This window comes from Lepidochelys kempii, chromosome 3 (genome assembly GCF_965140265.1).
Source record: "Lepidochelys kempii isolate rLepKem1 chromosome 3, rLepKem1.hap2, whole genome shotgun sequence".
Classification (NCBI taxonomy): domain Eukaryota; kingdom Metazoa; phylum Chordata; order Testudines; family Cheloniidae; genus Lepidochelys; species Lepidochelys kempii.
In genome coordinates, this window is record NC_133258.1 from 179906160 (window position 1) to 179927302 (window position 21143).

Below are 21143 nucleotides of genomic sequence, written 5' to 3' on the forward strand. Positions count from 1 at the left end.
CAACAGTTATTTTCTGGTCTGGGAAGTAAGTCCCTTCCTGCAGCTTTTGAAACAGACCAGAGTTCCTGAAGATGCGAGCGTCATGTACCTTTCCCGGCCATCCCACGTTGATGTTGGTGAAACGTCCCTTGTGATCCACCAGTGCTTGTAGCACTATTGAAAAGTACCCCTTGCGGTTTATGTACTCGGTGGCTTGGTGCTCCGGTGCCAAGATAGGGATATGGGTTCCGTCTATGGCCCCACCACAGTTAGGGAATCCCATTGCAGGAAAGCCATCCACTATGACCTGCACATTTCCCCGGGTCACTACCCTTGATATCAGCAGATCTTTGATTGCATTGGCTACTTGCATCACAGCAGCCCCTACAGTAGATTTGCCCACTCCAAATTGATTCCCGACTGACCGATAGCTGTCTGGCATTGCAAGCTTCTACAGGGCTATTGCCACTCGCTTCTCAACTGTGAGGGCTGCTCTCATCTTGGTATTCTTGCACCTCAGGGCAGGGGAAAGCAAGTCACAAAGATAGTGCCCTTACGCATGCGAAAGTTTCGCAGCCACTGGGAATCGGCCCAGACCTGCAACACTATGCGGTCCCACCAGTTTGTTCTTGTTTCCCGAGCCCAGAATCAGCATTCCACTGCATAAACCTGCCCCATTATCACTATGATGCCCACATTGCCAGGGCCCGTGCTTTGAGAGAAGTCTGTGTCCATGTCCTCATCACTCTCATCACCACGCTGATGTCGCCTACTCGCCCGGTTTTGCTTTGCCAGGTTCTGGTGCTGCATATACTGCTGGATAATGCGTGTGGTGTTTAATGTGCTCCTAATTGCCAAAGTGATCTGAGCAGGCTCCATGCTTGCCGTGGTATGGTGTCTGCACAGAAAAAAGGCGTGGAACGACTGTCTGCCATTGCCCTGATGGAGGGAGGGGCAACTGACGACATGGCTTACAGGGTTGGCTTACAGGGAATTAAAATCAACAAAGGGGGTGGCTTTGCGAGAAACAGAATGGCCTCCTCAAGGATAGAACTCAAAACCTCAAGGATAGAACTCAAAACTGGGTTTAGCAGGCCGTTGATTTCATGGCGGGAGGGAGGAGAAAATGAATACAAAACAAATCTGGTCTATTTCTTGTTTTGATCCACTTCATCTATCTTGATACATCTTGCTGGCAGCAGACTGTGCAGTATGACTGCTAGCCACTATCATCTCCTGGGTGCTCGGCAGAAGACGGTGCAGTATGACTGCTGGCCATCATCTTCTGCTGGCTGCTGATTAAAAGACAGTGCACTGCCGGTAGAACTGAATTGCCATGAGATGAAACTTAAAAGGGAAATGACCTGGCTGAGTCACTCCCATGTTTACCCAGGCGCCCCGACCTCATCGAGGTCGGTTAAAAGAGCACCCAGGACTACGTCGACGATGGCTACCAGTCATACTGCACTGTCTGCTGCCAAAAGGCAATAAGCTGCTGCTGTGTAGCAATGCAGTACCACGTCTACCAGCACCCAGGAGACATACGGTGATGGTTAGCTGAGTGGGTCCATGCTTGCCATGGTATGGCGTCTGCACAGATAACTCAAGAAAAAAGGCGCAAAACGATTGTCTGCCCTTGCTTTCACGGAAGGAGGGAGGGAAGGGGGGCCTGATGATATGTACCCAGAACCACCCACTACAATGTTTTAGCCCCATCAGGCACTGGGATTTCTACCCAGAATTCAAATGGGCGGCAGAGACTGCGGGAACTGTGGGATAGCTACCCACAGTGTAACGCTCCAGAAGTCAACGATTGCCTCGGTACTGTGGACACACGCCACTGATTTCATGCACTTAGAGCATTTGTGTGGGGACACACACAATCGACTGTATAAAAATGCTTTCTACAAAACCAACTTCTATAAATTTGACCTAATTTCGTAGTGTAGACATACCCATAGTCAGTATTTATAACTTCAGATACAAAAATGAGATAGTCATATTCAGCAAATCATAACCTTTTCAATGACATCTCACATTACCCATCTTGCATAAAATGCATCATAATATGCTGTAACCATATGATAATAAAATCACTCTGAAGAATATGGGGTGCAGTGGTACATGGGGGTTGGAATATTGGACCACAGGATCCTATATCCAGAGAAGGGGTGCCAGACATGGGAGTCAGTACATGGCAGTGTGCTTGAAAGACCAGATACAGGAATAGTGTCTAGATACTACTCAGACTCAAAAGTATGTAGGATCCAAGCTTTGGGTCCAATTGGGTCTACCTGGTGACTGTCCACACTGGAGAGATGAGCCAGGGCTGTAACACTAAGGTACTTATATGGTCCCCATTACTTTAGTATCTGAGCACCACATAACAATAAGAAAAGGAGTACTTGTGGCACCTTAGAGACTAACCAATTTATTTGAGCATAAGCTTTCGTGAGCTACAGCTCACTTCATCGGATGCATACTGTGAAAAGTACAGAAGGCTACAGCTCACTTCATCGGATGCATACTGTGGAAAGTACAGAAGACGTTTTTATACACCTGTATAAAAACGTCTTCTGTACTTTCCACAGTATGCATCCGATGAAGTGAGCTGTAGCTCATGAAAGCTTATGCTCAAATAAATTGGTTAGTCTTTAAGGTGCCACAAGTCCTCCTTTTCTTTTTGCAAATACAGACTAACACGGCTGTTACTCTGAAACCACATAACAATGTATTTATCCTCACAACACTCCCCTGAGTTAGGAAAGTCCAGTTATCCTCATTATATAGGTGGGGAATGGAGGCAAAGTCTAGACTAAGGGTGAAATCCTTGCTATATGGGAGTTAGTGGGAGTTTTGCTATTGACTTGAATGGGGCCAGGATTTCACCCTAAGTGACTTACTCATAGTCATACAGGAAGAACAGGGAACTTCTCTCATGTCTCCCAAGTCCCAGGCTAGTTCTCCAGCCATTGGACTGTCCTGGCTTGTTTAAAAAGTTTAACTCATGGGAAATTACAATTAGCAAAAACAAAATAAACCCCTCATTCCCCTTCTCTATTTAATTTTCATTCACTGTTCTAGAATTCCTCAATTTATTTCTTAGTTTTTCAAAATTCAGTGTAATTGTATTGATTGGAAAGCAGAACTTCAGTATGTATGGCAAAAGCTACACATACTCTTGTAATATAAAGTTCAATTTATTTCCTCTGAACTAGTACGGTTTAACAATGTTATACTTAAAAAAATAAAAAGGCTGAACTGTTGCTCTTAAGATTTTCATATTACCCTCTTCAGTTTATTTGGAATCACTTCTCATATTACAACAATAGCAATAACATGTCAGACACTGGTATCACTGATTTCAATTTTGCCCACTTGAGACAACATGCCTACTTTAAATCTGTTTAAACAGTACCAAGAGCGCCAGAGCACAGGAACAACAACACCAACACCAGATCTAGTGCATTATGCATAAGACCCTGTGAGACCTCAAACAAGGAAAATAGCATTCATCTATCACTTAAACAACTGCTCTGAGAATTTAAAAACCAAACAAAACACTATATAAAATTGCTTCAACTAAATACCTTGTTCAGCAATGTGACTAATACTTAGTGGTGGTGGTTTCTTCATATTCACTAGGGAGGCATTTGTGGTGCTTGCAAGAATTCTGCTTTCTTCTGTGCCCTAGTTCCAACTGGTGTCTGGGAACTCTGTCTGGGAAGCTCAGCCCTTAAAGGCACAATCCGTAGTAACAGAGGATGGTTGGGGCTCTTCAGGTAAGGTGGGGCTGTTTTATTTTCAGTTAGAGATTCAACCACTTTGTTATAGATGAAGAATATAATATACCATCTCCTAACTTGCAACATTTACTTTTTTAGTACACAATGCATTTTCTCAAAAATTCAAAGTAAATCTTTAAACTAATTTGAGTTAAAATTTAATTACAAAATTGGCCTCTTAAGAAACTTTGCACCCAATGAAAGGCTGTTTTTTTTTTATCATGTATGCAGACACTTCAAACTTCCAATATAATGAAAACTCATTGCAATCTTATGCATAGGCTATATTTGAAGGAATTAAGCTGTGACTAAACTAAATTAATTATGATTGTTGTATCTAATTGTTATGATTATAGACAGAACTAGGTCAAGAGCTTGGGTTTCATGTATCTGCACCAAAATTGGCAAAGGGTGAATCTTAAGTATGTCTAGTACAACAGTAGTTTTTGAAAATAAATGTTATAGTATGGATGATCATTTACACCACAGGGGTTTATACTAGCCAAGCACTAGTAAATCTAGCCCTAAAAGTTAGTTTTAAAAACATTTAAGGTTGACATTAATTATTTGAAGATCTGTAGAAATATCATAGTGGCATTCTCTTTGACTTGTTTAACTTTTGTGTAGAAAAATTTCAATAATAAAAAACTCTGGGATTTCCTTTTCAAAAACCTATTGTTAAAATGGAGTTAAGATTGAGTACATGGTAGTAATCTGGGATATAAAAAATTACAGGAATGTTGCAATTATCCCCCAAACAAACATAAATCCAGGAATTGAGTTAAAATCAAACCAATATGAAATTTAGCATGTTTGTTATCAGTAATGCACGGTTAAAGCACCCAAATAAACTTAACTCTGCCCTATATCAACACTGAGGGAAAAATACAAAAAATCTAACGTCTTTAAAAATCTGTTTGACCTAATCTGGGACCACAAACAATATACACTAATCATAATTGTATGGAATCGTTACTGTATGGTGTCACTGCAGATTGTCCCATGAGCATGAAGTGGATTAATTTTATTTTAGTCCACATCCACTCTCCCAGCTGTATCTTATACATTCTTTTGTTAATTGCCTTGCACTGGGGGGAGAGATAGCTCAGTGGTTTGAGCATTATCTTCCTAAACCCAGGGTTGTGAGTTCAATCCTTGCAGGGGCCATTTAGGGACCTGAGCCAAAAATTGGGGATTGGTCCTACTTTGAGCAGGGGATTGGACTAGATGACTTCCTGAGGTCCCTTCCAACCCTGATAGTCTATGAAATCCAAATATATTTATTTAAGCTATTCACTCTCCTTTAAGATCTGTGTTTCAATAGTGTTGGTTGCTTTTCTTTCAAACCCTCATCAGCATTCCAACCCAGTATTATCAATTCTAAATTCTAAGCATTTTCTAACTCTCACTTTGTTTATGCATCTTGGTTCATTTCCATTTGTTAGCTCCAGGGTAACTTCTCATCTCTTTTGTTGCTCAACATACTGTATAAGGAAGCAGTCAAGTACCGCCTCTATGAACTTGCCTTCTTATTTGGATTCCCACTTTTGTTTTTGGGTAGCTGAAATCCCCATGACCACTATATGTCTCCTTACATAAAAATGACATCCTTGGTTTCACCTTGATTGTAGGTCTGTAACAATATCCAGTAATCTTTCCTTTTTATCCTTTTACCTCAGGGCTGGTCTATCCTCAAAAGTTACATCTGCATACCTATGTCTCTCGGGTCTGAAAAATCCACACCTCAGAGAGATATAGCGAAGCCGACCTAACCCATGGTGTAGACTGCGCTAGGTCAATGGAAGAAGTCTTCCGTTAACCTAGATACCACATCTCAGGGAGGTGGATTACCTTCGGGGATGGGAGGACCCCTCACATTGCTGTAGAAAATGTCTGCACTGAAGCACTACACTGGTGCTGCTGCTGCTGTGCTGCTGTAGAGTTTGAAGTGTAGATACAGCCTCAGTCTAAATTTCTATTCTATCAACTAAAATGCTAGTATCGTTTTCCTCTTGACTTCACTCCCACTGAAGTCTCAGAATTGTGAGCGTGATTCTCCCCCATTCAAGTCAGAGGGTTTTGCCATCGACTTCCCTGAGAGCTATATCTATGCAACAACCATAGAATGCAGCCCCTTCTGTTTCATAATTATTCAAATTGTATATTATGACACTCTATTTATAGCTCTAATTCATCAATGTTGTTACCTGTATCCAGTTATCAGAACCATATTTTAGTATTTTTACCTCTTCTGTGCCCCACTTTCTCGGGAAGCATTGTGCAAATATTAGGGAAAAAAATGAGAGGTTTTTTAGTAGCATTTACTAGTGCCACAGTTGTGTATAAGCATTTTTGTGTGTCCTGTCCAGGACAAAAGAGACCTGGTATTCAGATCACAGAGGAAAGCATCTAGCCCTAGCAATTAGCTACAACATTTAATCTTTTTTAGTTTTATTTAATATAATACTTAGCTAACTCCATCATTGTTCAGTATATCCTATGTGTTCCTCATATAAACATTCACATTTTTAGCTCCCAAGAATATCTGATACAGAAAGTACATTTTGTATCACCCTCTAAATTGCTTTGATCATCCACTTGGCTTTTACTGATTAAAGAAATTCTGTAGCTTCATAAGGCTCCATCTCCCTCTATTACAGGTATGGTGAGGGCAGTGGGGGGGGGGAATTAACATGATCGAGCATATAATGTGTAAGTGTAATGTTACCTATGTAAGAAGTTAAGTAGCTTCTTTTTTTGCTATTATTGATGTTGACAGGCTGACTGTATTATAATTTTGTAATCCGTATAAATTGTTGGTGAAGGCTCTCATTAATTCTAAGAGGCATATGTAAAAATTCTCATATTAGCAGCCTTTAGGTTTTTTTCTTCTTTTGCTAAATGAATGTGGGGGACATACAAAAATCCAATTACTTTTTTTAGCTGTCTCCAAGTTCTGACTACCTCATCAAAACTGAATTATAAACAGTTCTGGTTAATCAACATGTGACAACTTTCTAGATATAACTGCAGGATTATAATGGGCTGACTGAACTGAAGTTAATTTCCACTTGGCTTTTACCTTCTAATTACTTAACAGCTCAGAAACAAAAATCCTTCACCAACAACATGCCCACAGGGCTCCTGGTAGACAGATGTAGCTCAGTAGAGTTTAGCTACTGCTAAAGAAAATGACATCTAAAATGATGTTGAAATATTTGAAAGCTGAGAGACTTTGCTACTCTTAAGGAGGTAATGGAAAATTATCAATTAGAATGCAAATGTCCTAATACATCACAAAATTAAAACAGTAATAACAATATAATTAAGCCAACAGCAGACTTGCTGACATGCAAAATTAAATATATCCTGAATACTGCATCTCTGAAAGTAAGTTATACTGTCACTATAGATAGAAAACTGGTTTATGGCATTGAGTCAACAAAAAGCAAGCTGTGCTTCTAGGTTTTTGTCTTTTACCTGAGATGGTGAGGCCTGTCTACACTGGCAGGTTTCTGCGCAGTAAAGCAGCTTTTTGTGCTCAAACTGCAGACGTGCACACACTGCCAAGCCACTGTGACCGCAAAAACTCCTCAGTTGCAGCACTGCAAAAAACATGCAATAGCAGTTTAATTTCAGCATTTTAATAAAAGTGGTATAACTTGAGGAGCAGAAACTTGCCAGTGTAGACATACCCTTACTCACCTCATGGACTGAGATGTAAGCTAAACCTCTGTTTTCAGAAATCAGTGTCTTGTGCATGTAAAGTTGAATGCATATGGACAGGTATAAATGTCTGTTTTTGTGCTGCAAGCTATTAAGCATGTGCACGCCGCCTCAGAATAGTCCAGTGCCTCCATGTGCAAATTCTACCACTTTCAGGTGCACAAGTTTTAGGTAGTTTTTGCCACATTTGCACCTGAAATGTATGGGAACAAATATGATAACCCAATTCTGTCACAAAATATCTTCACTTGTCCTTTGCCGTGGTGCTGCTGATAATGAAGACATTAATAATGTTACCTGTCTTAAATAGAATATAAACATCAATGATCATAAACTGCTGTAATTAAATCACTTGTGCATGTTCACACAATGCTCCTTGTATTGGCGGAGTGTATCCACAGTAGGTGCTAAAGCAGTGACAGAGAGAGCAGTGCATTGTGGGTAACTATCCCACTGTGCAAATTGCCACCTTCTCCCACTAGGAGTTATGAGAATGGATCACAGTGCATCGTGGTGGCGGGATCACCACCTCATGATGCAGTTTTTGTCTGTCCATAATTCCAAGGGCTTCTGACTACATTTCATGATGTTTTTAAACCTCCCTTGTAAACTTTGTGCCCACCATCTCTGCCTGAAACATGGATCTTGCACTGCTCACCGGTCTTGTGGTGAGCATTATGAACAGAAAGTGGCTGATCCTTCTGTATTTCATGAGCTGTGAATATGAACAGGAATCTGTGGTGCTTGCCCTGCTGTGTGCCATGGAAAGAAATTCAAGAATGATGTTGGCATTCTTGAAGCAACTGCACACAGTGGACCCTCGCTGTTCTGCTCGGGAAACAAACACAGAGTGGTGGGAACAGATTGTGATGCAGGTCTGGGATGACAAGCAGGGCTGCAGAACTTTTGGATGTACAAAGCCACCTTCTTGGAACTGTGTGTAGAGCTTGCTCCCACCCTGCGGCACAGAGACACCAAAATGAGAGCTGCCCTCTCAATGGAGAAGTGCATGGCAATTGCTGTGTGGAAGCTGGCAACTCCAGACTGCTACTAATCAGTCAAGAATCAGTTTGGAGTTGGGAAGTCCACTGTGGGGGTTGTGGTGATGCAAGTGTGCAGGGCCATTAATCACTTCCTGTTATGAAGGACTGTGTCTCTCTGTAATGTGCAGGAAATAGTGCATGGCTTTCTGGAATGGGATACCCTAACTGCGATGGGGTGAGAGATGGGATGCATATCTCAGTTTTGTCCCCAGACCATCTTGTGACAGAGTACATCAACTGAAAGGGGTACTTCTCTATGGTATTGCAGGCGCTGGTGGATCCACCAGGGTCATTTCACTGATATCAATGTGGGGTGGTCGGGAAGGTGCATGACACATGCAGCTTCAGGAACACTGGCCTGTACAGAAAGCTGCATGCATAGACTTTCTTTCCAGACCAGAAGATTCCAATAGGAAATGTGGAAATGCCTATAATGACCTTGGGAGACCCCGTGTACCCCTTATTCCCATGGTTCATGAAGCCTTACACCGGAAACCTTGACAGCAGGAAGAAGCGCTTCAACAGCAGGCACAGCAGGTGGAAAGTGACTGCAGAATGTGCATTTGGCAGATTAAAGGCACGCTGGCTCTACCTCTTTGGCAGGTTAGAGTCTTCAGTGAGGAAAATATTCCCATGGTCATAGCAGCCTGCTGTGCTCTGCATAACATTTGTGAAATCAAAAGGTAAAAGTTTCCATGGGATGGAGCGCTGAGGTGGATTGCCTGGCAGCCGATTTTCAGGAGCCAGACACCAGGGCTATTAGGGGGATATTCAAATCAGGGAGGCTTTGAAGCAGCATGTTGACAATGAGGCCCAGTAATGTGTCCTTCTGTAATACTTTCAGCCACGTGTTGTTTACTTGCCACCTAGAATGACACTGTAATGATTCTTGCCTGGGCGTTATTTGTGGTCTGCAAAAGTGCCAGTTGCTACTGTGTATGAATTTCTGCCAAGACCACCACGTGTAGGACACAGATAAAGAATTATTGTTTTTGTAAGACTAAATTTTTATTAAATAGCAATACACAGGTTAACATTTCTTACAAGGGACATGACAGTGAGCGCCACTCTTGGAAATGAGGATCTCACAGCTGCTTGTAAGTCCAGCTGTCATTATGGAAAAAGTTCCTGGGGTGGAGTGAATGGGGTACTGCAATGTGCTGGGAATGGGTGAGGAATGTGTGCAGGGAGTTTGGGGAGGGCATGGAATGCCGTTCTGTATGGGCTGCAGGGAGAGTTGAGCACGCATGTGTTCCTACTGCAGCACAATCAAGGATCTAAGCATCTCTGATTGGTCCTCCATGAGCTTTATCATCCGCTCCTGACCCTCTGTTATCTGGTCCTGCTGCTGTCTCCTCTCCTGGCTATCCATTTCTACTTTTTCATTAATTGTCTCTCTCTACACTCTGTGCACGCTATCAGCCTGATCAGATGATTACAGCACTTCTCAAAACATGTCCCCCTTACTTCTCCTCTTTCGTCTCCTTATCTGATGGATGCACTCTGCCGATATATAGGAACTGGCCCTCAAGGGCATATCTGCAGAGGAAAAAGAAACAATATATAGAGTCTGTATTGTGTGTGCACTCACAGTCTTGAATCATAAAAATTACATTCACCTCTTTCTCACTGTCGCTTGGCAAGCATGCAACATGGCCAGAGCACTAAACATGGTGAGGGGTGTCTGTGGTGGGGTGGGAGGTGCAAGATGGGACAAAGGATCAGTACAAGCGCCTAGGGACAGTATTCTGAACACTGAATACTGGCACCATTTCCCACAGGCGGGGTGATTGAAGCTGAAATCACACGATTCCCAGGGCTTTAAAGGGGGAGGGTCAAATGCCTGTGTACCTGGCTGTAGGGCACCACAGTAGAAACTGCTTACCAGAGTGGTCATGATGGGCATTGTGGGACACCTCCTGGAAGTCACTTAGGACAACATAAGCAAGCGCAATGTCTACACTGACACTGTGTCACTCTAACTTTGTTGCAAAAAGCTCTATGTCGCTTGTCGAGGTGGTTTTATTATACCAACGTAGCAGGAGAGTTAAATCAGCGGGAGGAGCATTGTTGTGTGTACATCTCCACTGTTTTGTTGATGAAAGCTGACTTTTGTCCACAAAACTGTGTAGTGTAGACAAGGCCTAAGTAACTGGCAGTCTTCCCTCTCAGTACATGCATTAAAATAAATAAATAAAGGCAATACTCTTCAAAGGTTTTAGGGAGCTCTTTGCTGCAGGATGTGCCATCTTTTAGATGAGATGTAAAACTCTGATCCTGATCACTTGTCTTTAAAAATCCCTGGAATTTTCCACAAGAGGTAAGTACAGTTTTTTAAGTTAAATTCTAATATGGGTAATTACATTCTGCTTACCTAAAACCCTTCCTGCAGTTTCAATTAATTAAGTATTCTTCTCTACCTGCCCTACACTGCTGTGTAGCATAACTATGTGCTGATAAATATATATCACATTTAATTTTAAGACAAGGTAATTTTGTTTCAGAGGGTCATTATTCCCCTCACATTACCTTCACAAGTTAGTAATAACCCAGCCCTTTAATTAAAGTACAGTGGGCAAGACTAACTTCCATGCTCAAATGAAAAAGTTGTCGGAACCCTCTTTCGAACCAGATGTTCTAAGGAGAGCTGGGATGCCTGGAACACAACAAACTGTTTGATATTCCAAAAGGGAACAACATAAACAAACATGAATTACTTTGTATAAGTAAAGAAGTTCATAAATATATAAACAGGAACATCTCTCCTGAATACTTACATTATATGTGAGTCTTTCATAATTGTACTAATAGCATTCCTCTAAACCCAGGCTGTGAAAGAAGCTAAATAAAGAAGCAAGTGTTTCAGGAATATGAGCTTTATGTGCATAAAACAGTAACATTCTATAAATATTGAAAGCATGTTGATATATTAATGTGCAGACATTTCCCAGAATATGGGAAGGTAATAAAATGATTGTAAGTTCAGCAACTTGAAAGTGTGATTCTGCCCTGAAAAGTGAGTCTAGGGATGGCATGATGGGTCTTAAAGAGGTCTATATCAACTGTGTATAGTTCACAGATGTTTTTCCTCTAATTAGCAGGCCTGCAAACTACACCAGGCATCTTAAAGTCCAGCAATGCTCTACCTGGCTCACTACTACAAAGTATACACTGTTGTGGTAGGCTATTAGTATATTACTGTGCAATGGAAGTCTGCATCTCTGAACACCTGGAGATAGTCTGCTATGAGAATTCAAAATGGGGGTGGGGCGCAGAATCCCTGTGGAGGGGCCTTCTTCATTCTTCCCTGGGATCTGTGAGTGGTGCAGGCAGGGCAGATCTTCACTTTTTGGGGAACCTAACAAAAAAATGAATGCAGTCTGAAGTCCCCCATTTTAAGTGTGTTCTGGGGATAACTGCTTGTGAGTACAATGGAGCCATGCAACCTGGGAGCCAAAGTGGGGGCATACATGTGGATCTCAGTGCATTTGTTGGTTTTGGGGGCAGAATCCCTTCTTTGTTCCATGGAAGGGCAAGGCCCAAAGCCTAGGGGAAAAGTCAGCAAGATTTTTCCTCCCTTCAGGGTCATTCCAATAGGCTTTTACATAGAAAGGGACAAACAGATCTTCAGTTAACAACTCTGACACAGGGGCTGGAATAGTTCATTCTCATCTTAGCAGTGCTTGGTTTGCAGAGTTTATAGGAGTAAAGAGTAGCAAGTATTTGTCACTACTCTTACTCAAGTCAGCAGATATGACTTAGAGTGCATAAGGGGCCGGTCTGATGACTAAGACTATACCATTTTTACATACCCTACAGTTGCTTTTCCTGGTCCTAACTATACCCTTTCCATTTAAAAATAACAATGGATAAATAAACCCTCAGATATCTGGGGAGATCAATATGAGAGAGAAGCAACTCTGTGCTGTTTCATTTTTTCACCCAGTATTTTGTAAAGTAAATCCAAACACACCCACAGGTACAGGGTTTGTGCTCTTCTATTAGCAGAACTCCAGCAATCTGCCCCATGCTTTAACAACTTGTACACTGTGTTAACTTTCAGCAGCATAGATATTCTCACATTTCAGTTTAGTGGATTTAAAAGGACACATCATTAAAGCTTTTTCAGACCATTATTTTCCTGCAAGGAAGGAGGAAAAAAGTAGAAGATTTTTGCTCAGATAAGCAAGTAGCTTAGGTATATGTGCAAGGGGGTTGTCAAAGTTCCTTCCCCACTCTGAACTCTAGGGTACAAATGTGGGGACCTGCGTGAAAGACCCCCTAAGCTTATTCTTACCAGCTTAGGTTAAAACTTCCCCAAGGCACAGATTTCTTTCTTGCCTTGGGAACCAGTTTAGGTTAAAAACCTGATATGCTGCCACCACTAAGCGATTTAAACAAAGAACAGGGAAAGAGACCACTTGGAGATGTCTTCCCCCAAAATATCCCCCCAAGCCCTACACCCCCTTTCCTGGGGAAGGCTTGATAATAATATCCTCACTAATTGGTACAGGTGAACGCAGACCCAAACCCTTGGATCTTAAGAACAATGAAAAATCAATCAGGTTCTTAAAAGAAAAATTTTATTTAAAGAAAAGGTAAAAGAATCACCTCTGTAAAATCAGGATAGTAAATACTTTAGAGGGTAATCAGATTCAAAACATAGAGAATCCCTCTAGGCAAAACCTTAAGTTACAAAAAGACACAAAAACAGGAATACACTTTCCCTCCAGCACAGAGAATTTACAAGCCAAAAAACAAAGAAAACCTAACGTATTTTCTAGCTAGATTACTTAGTAACTCTACAGGAGTTGGAGAGCTTGCATCCTTGATCTGTTCCCGGCAAAGGTATCACACAGACAGACAGACAAAAAACTCTCCCTCGCCCTCCAGATTTGAAAGTATCTTGTCCCCTCATTGGTCATTTTGGGTCAGGTGCCAGCGAGGTTACCTTCGCTTCTTAACCCTTTACAGGTGAAAGGATTTTGCCTCTGGCCAGGAGGGATTTTATAGCACTATATACAGAAAGGTGGTTACCCTTCCCTTTATATTTATGACAGAGGTGTAGGAAGCAACCAACATTAACATTTGTATCGGACCTAACTGGCTAGCAGGGCCCTGCAGTGGTTACAAAAAGGGTTGCCTATGGCACCATTTTCGTCACTGGATCTTTCAATGTACTTTTCAAGGCAGGAGTGGGATTTCACATTCCTTGGTCTCATTTGTCTGTGATACAGTAAGGCAAACTAGGGTCTAGAGTTAATCTGAATATTAGTCTCTCCAAACAAGAGGAACTAATAAGCCTTAAGCTTTTAGTTGTGACATTCTGGCTGAGCAGCACAATGGCCAGTAGGCATTGCTAAGGTTTTTAAGCGGCAGGAAGAATTGTTGATTGAAATTTAATGGTTTAGGAAAGGAATCCTAGTTTGGTTTTTATAGGTTTTAATAAGAAAACACTTGTGACTGGTATGCTGTGTTGTCTGGTTCTGAGAACCCCAGGGAAAACAGAGGTTAAGGTACAAGCACAGGACTTAATGGTAGCGGTGGACTTGCCTTTTTTGGCAAGGTAATAAGTGACTAGAGACTTCTAAAAAGGGAGTTTTACGTGCTTTGCCACTCCAAACAATAGCCTTTTGAACCCTGTTGGAAGGCTGGCTCATTGCTTTCTTCTGTCCAGAAAGTAGGAGTTCTGAAAGCCCTGCATTTTGGAAAGATTCCTTTACACCATGCATATCATCCCCAGTGAATGCTTCACTTCAGAGCTGTCCCTCTACTGTTATGGTAAGTGGATTGTTTTGCTCAGCTTCCCCAACACTATGGGGGAAGTTGTTAGGAAATGCTCTGGTGAGTTAGAATGGATAATAGGAAAGGATTAGGAGGCGTTTCCCTAGTTTAGTCTTCATTTCACCAGTAGCTCCTACAGAATTTCCAGTCTGCTGCACCCTAGTGCTATATTCCAGGGACCTTATTGCAGAACTTAGATAAAACTCATCATGGAGTACATACTTGGAGCTTGCAATATAAGTACCGTTGCAGAGACATCATCTGGATCACTCATGGAAACTGCACACAGCGCCTATGGGAGTGTCATTCATGTGGTTAGTGCTTAGTTTTTTTCTCCTCATGGTAGCAACATGTACCCCAAAAGGTGAATAAAAATGCCACACTTATGTTCCCAGATATCTGACAAACTACCCAATTGTTTCCCTCCACACAATCCTCATCTACTTGACCTATAAAGCTATTGGTCTTAAATCAGTACTGGTTACTCTTTATTCCATGAGAATTAGACGTAGAGTGGCTGGGGGAAGGAAGGAGGAAAGCTGCAAAGGATGTTCAGACACTTAAAATGGAGAAATCTCCTTTTCTCATAGAATGCTAATTCACTGTTTTCACATACAATGTAAAAAAGGAACTGAGATCACTTAAATGAAATGATAATCTACCATACACCTTCAACTGCTACTTCTCTAAGAACAGCAAAACCCATAAGGGGCTCTTTTATAAAGAGAAGAAGACAGCTAAATTCTTTAGTAAAATCAAAAATCAAAGATAAAAGGTTTTTTTCCAAAATGATTTCATCTAGTTATCATTTTTAACATCTATTACCTTTTGAATAATGTAAGTAAAGAGTCTGTTTTTCCCTGGATGCACATATATAACTTCCAGTAATGTTAATAAACCCCTAAGCGGTATCAGCGTATATTCATGAGTCTTTAGAAGCAGGCTCGTGAACTGTGTGTTCTCTCTAGCTCCCTTTCAACATGAGCCCTGGGTTTACATGCACAAGGCAGACTGAAATTGAAAGCATTACTATGACTTGTAGAATTCATGCGAGAAAGCAAAGGAAGATTGATTAGATAGACAATTCCCTGTCACTCAATTAATTTATAAATGTGTGTGCTACTTCATACACTTACATACTTGCTTATCTTCCCACTACTGATAAATCTCTCTCTTGTAACATATGCTACCCCTAGATATCTAGGTTTAAATATTGCTACTTTCCTCATATTTACTGGTATACTATTGGACTACAGTTCTCATAGGAAGCTCAAATAATAAATAACAGATAACCTACATGTATATTTTTTCTCTCCATGGAATTGAGGTTTCCATCATCTCCCTGTGGGCACAATTGGCAACGGGCTTTTTGTAAGGATAGGTTCCTGGGTTAGTGGTTCTGTTGTGTGGTATGTGGTTGCTGGTGAGTATTCGCTTCAGGTTGGGAGGCTGTCTGTAGGGAAGGACTGGCCTGTCTCCCAAGATTTGTGAGAGCGTTGGGTCATCCTTCAGGATAGGTTGTAGATCCTTGATAATGCGTTGGAGGAATTTTAGTTGGGGACTGAAGGTGACGGCTTCTTCCAACTGTGCCCACATATCTATTCAGGGGACACCATCACAGGGCCTCACAACATCAGCCACGCTATCAAAGGCTCGTTCACCTGCACATCCACCAGTGTGATATATGCCATCATGTGCCAGCAATGCCCCTCTCCCATGTACATTGGGCAAACTGAACAGTCTCTACGTAAAAGAATAAATGGACACAAATCAGATGTCAAGAATTATAATATTCATAAACCAGTCGGAGAACACTTCAATCTCTCTGGTCACTCGATTTCAAAGTGACTATCCTTCAACAAAAAACTTTGAAAACAGACTCCAACGAGAGACTGCTGAATTGGAATTAATTTGCAAATTGGATACAATTAACTTAGGCTTGAATAGAGACTGGGAATGGTTGATTCATTATAAAAAGTAACCTATTTCCCCTTGTTTATTATTCCCCCCCCCCACTGTTACTCAGACGTTCTTGTTAAACCCTGGATTTGTGCTGAAATGGCCCACCTTGATTGTAAGGAGAGTGATCACTTTAGATAAGCTATTACCAACAGGAGAGTGGGTTTGTGGGGGGCGGGAGGGGGGAGAAAACCTGGGTTTGTGCTGGAAATGGCCCACCTTGATTCTCATACACATTGTTAGGAGAGTGATCACTTTAAATAAGCTATTACCAACAGGAGAGTGGGTTTGTGGGGGGGGAGGGGGGAGAAAACCTGGATTTGTGCTGGAAATGGCCCACCTTGATTCTCATACACATTGTAAGGAGAGTGATCACTTTAAATAAGCTATTACCAGCAGAAGAGTAGGGTGGGGGGAGAGAAAACCTTTTGTAGTGATAAACACCCATTTTTTCATGGTTTGTGTGTATAAAAACATTTTCTGTATTTTCCACAGTATGCATCTGATGAAGTGAGCTGAAGCTCACAAAAGCTTATGCTCAAATAAATTGGTTAGTCTCTAAGGTGCCACAAGTACTCCTTTTCTTTTTGTGAATACAGACTAACACGGCTGTTACTCTGAAACCTGCTTTGGTATAATGTTTTATCTGAGAAGTATCTTAGAATCTTTAGATATTTAAACTATAACTTGCTTTAATATGCAGAGTCCTGTTTTTTGTCCCTGTTCTGAGTAAATGGTGCTTGCTAAGGACTGATTCAGTCTTTGCTGATTTCATGGAATCACAAAATCAAGTTAAAACTGTAAATGTGAAATTCACTTCATTTCATTTCCTTTTGCTTACATTTTTCAGCATCTGTAATATTTGTGAAGAGGGGAAGGATGACATGAATTTTTGATTGTTTGATAGAGTAGTAGGAAAGCTGGTGGCTAGGAATGAGATGTGAGTGCAAAGCAATGGAGATATTGGATGATCTGCCCACTAGATCAGGGAGCTGGTTTTCAAGCCTGTAGACAATCCAATAATTAATAATCTAGAATGACAATACCTTGCGCTCTTGAGGCATTTTTTATTCATATATCTCAAATTGTTTTACAAAGAAGGTGAGCGTCCTTTATCCCCATCTTACAGATTGGGAGATGGAGTGACTTGCCCAAGGTCACCCAGCAGGCCAGGACAGAGTCAGAAATAGAGCCCCTCTCCTGAGTGCCAGACCAGTGTCCTATCTCCTGGGTAACACTGCCTCCCATATTACCTAACCTCTGTGATTTAGTTTACTGATCTGAAAAATATGTCTAGTAAGACCTACTCTATGTACCAGGCAGAAGTGTTCTGAGGCTTTTAATTTGTAAAATGCATTGATGGCCTGTGATAGAAGATACAGTGTAGGTGCATAGCTCTATTGATAGTGCTGTAGTGGGGAAAGAGAAAACTGTATTATTTTAAAAAAATAACATGGCGTTATTCCCCATGTGTTAACAGCAGTATCCCACCCAAAGAAGTTTTTAGAAGGGTGACCTGTAGCACCTGTCTGGATGTAAGCTGTGCGTCCACCTCTCTTCTGTTATTTGTTACTTATAGGAGAGCTCAGTTCTGCTGATATCATGATAATTGATTCAAGATAAATCCACTTGCTGTGACATATTCACTTTATCTTTTCTTTTGTCCTTCAGCTCCTCTGCTGGTGTAGAAAATATGTTGAGGGGCTCGGTGCAATGATAGGTTTTTCTTTTTCTTTCTTCTTCTTCTTTTTTTTTAAACAAGTGAAGCTGCAGAATTCAATGAGTTCTCTCAACATCAGAAACTTTTTGCAAACTTTTAGTATCCCAATTTATTTAACAAGATATAGGCCCTGGACTATCAGGGTATGTTTACATTGCAATTAGACACCAGCAGCTGGCTTGTGCCAGCTGACTTGGGATTGCCAGGCTTGGGCTGTGGGGCTGTTTAATTGTGGTATAGACAATTCAGTTTTGGGCTGCAGTCTGAGCTCTGGGATACTCCCATCTCACAGGGTCCTAGACCCGGGGCTCCAGCCTGAGCCCCAGATGTCCACCATGCAATTAAACAGTCCTGCAGCCTGAGCCCTTCAAGCTTAAGCCAGCTGGCAGGGGCCAGCCAGGGGTTTTTAATTGCTGTGTAAACATACCCGCAGTATCCTTCTATGGTAAACAAACAATATTCCACCTACTCTTTTAGCTCCTTCAGGTAAAACTGCTCACCTCAGTTACTGCATTTGGACAAATTGGAGAGAGTCCAGCAGAAGGCAGCGAAAATTATTAGGGGGCTGGAGCACATGACTTATGAGGAGAGGCTGAGGGAACTGGGCTTATTTAGTCTGCAGAAGAGAGGAGTGGGGGGGGGGGGGATTTGACAGCAGCCTTCAACTACCTGAAAGCGGGTTCCAAAGAGGATGGAGCTCGGCTGTTCTCAGTGGTGGCAGGTGACAGAACAAGTAGCAATGGTCTCAAGTTGCAGTGGGGGAGGTCTAGGTTGGATATTAGGAAACACTATTTCACTAGGAGGGTGGTGAAGCACTGGAATGGGTTCCGTAGGGAGGTGGTGGAATCTCCATCCTTCGAGGTTTTTAAGGCCAGGCTTGACAAAGCCCTGGCAGGGATGATTTAGTTGGTGTTGGTCCTGCTTTGAGCAGGGTGTTGGACAAGATGACCTCCTGAGGTCTCTTCCAACCCTAATCTTCTGTGATTCTATGATTTGCATTTTTGAGAATGAAAGTTAAAACAAAGGGCATTAAGGGCGATAGGTGCATGAAACAACTGATAAATAATAACACTGGATATTATTATTTATTATTCTGATTTAGGACAGATCAGAATGGAATGGATGTGTTCTTTCTTATATACAAATAGTTATGACAATTCCACATCTTATCAGTGACACTATCATGCAATGATAAGCAAAACCTAATGATCTGCTGCCAACATTTTAACAAGGGACTTCTCCTTTCAAGTTTTCTCCCCTCAGCCTGTGACAAAACATATATGTATTATGGGGTTCTTGCAGAGGGAAGGTTTTTTGGGGGTTTTGCAGAGGGGGAATAGGGATTTTATTTCCAATTTATATAATATTTTCTCCCAATTGTCATTGCAAAGAAGGGAGGCAACATCAACTGGCAAACTCATATAATTAATGTAATCAATACATTGAGACACTGCTCACCATCTATAATTTAAGAGGGTGTGGGAGGGTGAAGAGTTTGGTAGGTTCTGGAGATACCTTCCACTGGGAAATGTATTTTTTTTTAAATACCTAGTATCTGGTGCAATCTGCCACACTGCAAAGGTGAAGTGTTAAGAACCCCAGGTATTAAAGTCCGTGGCAGGGATGACTAATGCTTATCAGAGGAAGGGAAAGCACCTCAACACTCAGGACAGGTTTGTCCATAGGGGCCCCACTCAAATCCTCCACCCCCCACAATAAAACCCCATCAGTGTAGAATAAATTTCCCTTCATCCCAACTCTGTGCACGTTTGCACCCTTTTAAAGCTCTTAATTTAAGAGAAGAGCTCTTTCAAATGAAGCTTCAGCACAGAGTAGCTCCTTTGGTGTCTTAGGCTGTAGGAACCTCCAAAGCAGGCTGTTCAGCGAAACGTTGCTCATAACAGCCACACACAGCACTGAGCCACACTTCCAAAAGTGCCCTCTGTTACTGAGCACACATAGAGCTAAGGTGAGTTACTGTGAAACACCTAACATTTGAATCTACTGCCAAATCTTCCTTCTGTCTGGTTGGAAGAATATTTAATGAGGTGCTGGGAGCATCCTCTAGCATGTCACTGGCAGAACTTGAGTTTATCAGAGACATCAAATTGCTAAAGCACTTAATGGGCCTGATTTTCAAAAGAGCTGAGTATATTCAGCTGTCACTGAAGTCAGCATACTTGAAAACCCTGCTTTTGTGTATTCTTAAGGGAGTTATAATATTGCTGTTAATAATTACTTTTCCTACAGTTATCTTGTAACTTGCTACAGTCATTGACTATGGGCTACCTGGCACAGGAGGGAAAATCTCACCTTTGCCTTTTTCAGTTGGAGGTAATTTTCCTTTAAAGTATTCTTCTACTTTGCAAAGTGACTTACTAATAATAGCACCATGGGTGTCCCACAAATATGGGAATAACTGACACCATAAAAATTTTGCTAAGTTCACAAATAAAACCTCTTTCTTCTACCAGCCCTGCAAACAACCTGTAATCTGAAAGTCAAGCTTTTTTTTTTCTTCTTCTGTACATTGTGGACAGTAACGAAGATTCTGCAGGCCAAACGCTGCCCTTATTAAAGCCTGTCACAGCTATCATCTTCAAATGATTCCCTTGGTTCCACCTGTGCAGCCCCACTGAAGGCAACAGTGCAACTGTGGACAGATAGCCATACAAATGGAATAGAGTTACGTGTTCTGGTGATGATGCCTAGGCCAAAAAGGAATCCAGTTCTCTGGGTTGTTCTGCATAGCTCACAGTAGTAGATGGCAGGAATATCTCACTTCCTTCACTAACTATGACTCTGAACGGCTTGGTAAGAAAACACCATTGTTCCATAGCCCCCTTCTGGGCACAGATCTGCAACAGGCCTCTTAAAAATATATATAGAAACTCGAACATAACTTTTTCTAAAGCTTAAAATAATTAACTATTACTTTAAATAACTGGATATCCCTCCCTTCCTCTTCCCACAACCCAGCAACAGTAAACAATTAAACATGGTATGCTCCTTGATTTAGACCTACCCCTGAATCCTGGGGAAGGTGGGGTAAGCAGCTTGCAACAGGGCATAACTGGCTCCAGAGCAGCAAGAGCAGAGCATGCATGCTCCACAGCAGCAGCAGGACTCCATCTTGCTGCTGCCAGT